The sequence below is a fragment of the Anarrhichthys ocellatus genome, unplaced genomic scaffold, assembly GCF_004355925.1.
Source record: "Anarrhichthys ocellatus isolate YVR2014 unplaced genomic scaffold, GSC_Weel_1.0 scaffold135, whole genome shotgun sequence".
Lineage (NCBI taxonomy): Eukaryota > Metazoa > Chordata > Actinopteri > Perciformes > Anarhichadidae > Anarrhichthys > Anarrhichthys ocellatus.
In genome coordinates, this window is record NW_022280165.1 from 18,313 (window position 1) to 19,798 (window position 1,486).

The following is a 1,486-nucleotide window of genomic DNA, read 5'->3' on the forward strand; positions in this document are numbered from 1 at the left end:
GACCTTTGGGTCCCCCCCCCCCCTCGAGAAACTGGCCCAACTCTCCATCTGGTTGATTTTTTCTGCTAAAAAACAACAAAAAAACACTTTGCAAAGTCGATGGATGGTACGAGATTGTTGTTTTTTTTGCTATGTGAATTTTATGTACTTCACTTAATGGCTTCAATTTATTCCCTCTGTAAGTGCTGTTGAAGCCCGAGAGTGGTTTCATTTCGACTGCACATTAAAGCAGCTGATTTGGCCGATGAGCTTGTGCCTGGTGCTAATCAGGGACTAATTACCTGCACAGTTTAGCTGGAATAAAAACTTGCAGATTCTTTTTGGGGCTTCAGAAGAACCTCCTCATAACCTTAATTCACTTCATCTCTTAACTTTAACCTCAGTGGCCCCTTTTTCACAGATTAAGACAATTAAATATGCTCATTGTGTAGCATCAATGCTCATTGTGTAGCATCAATGCTCATTGTGTAGCATCAATGCTCATTGTGTAGCATCAATGCTCATTGTGTAGCATCAATGCTGCCCTGTTGGTGCTTTCAGCAACTAAACTGAGCTACTGTTTTGCACACGTGTACATTTCCTGATTGCCTTAACTGGTTCTTTAAAAGGCTGAAAAACCAGAACCCACTGAAGAACCATTTGTATCTATTGGATGGTTCTACATGTTAGTCATATGTTTGGGATATTAAAGGGTTATTAATTCATGTTTGAGTTATGAGATAGTGGGGGATGGTAAACATTTGCATACATCAAAGAACCATTCTGATGGCTCTTTGAGGCACCTTTTGTGGTTCTTTGAAGTTCATTGAAGGTTTTTTAAAGAACCTTGGTCTGAAAGGTTCTTTGTGGAACCAGAAGCGGTTCTTCTATGGCATCACTCTATAGAACAAGGTTGGGATCCAGATGGCACCGTTATCTTTCTCTCTGTACAGACCCGGTGTAGACGTGGACAGACCTCACAATCACAGAGAAAACAGACACACAAACAGACACACAAACAGACACACAAACTGCAGCGGACGCCGTCATTTTAATCTCCACTTGACATTTACTTGTGCATTTTATCAAACAGCTGGTTGTAGGCAGAGATCAGCTTCCTATGTCTGTGCATCACTAATTAGTGGTAATTTGCACACATGAAAACAATCTCAGCGCCGCTTGTTTGATGTCTCGCAGCTCATTTTTAAATTGTTTCCGAGCAGCCGCAGCATTCCTGATTGTGTTGCCTGCTGGGTTTGTGCTCTGGTGTCACTTTTTGTCTCTCATCATCAGACTGCAGCTCTCATCATGACCGGCTACACACTGCCCCCTAGTGGGGGCGTCCTGGCCTCTCAGTCCCGATCCGCAGTCTGTTGTTGGTTGAATAAAGTGATGCTAACGAAACCAAATAACTGGATGTGCTGAGCTAAAAAGGGCCAATTTTAGAAAAATAAATACTATATTTTAAGAGTTAATAAGTACTGATGAACTACTTGGAGGTGACAAG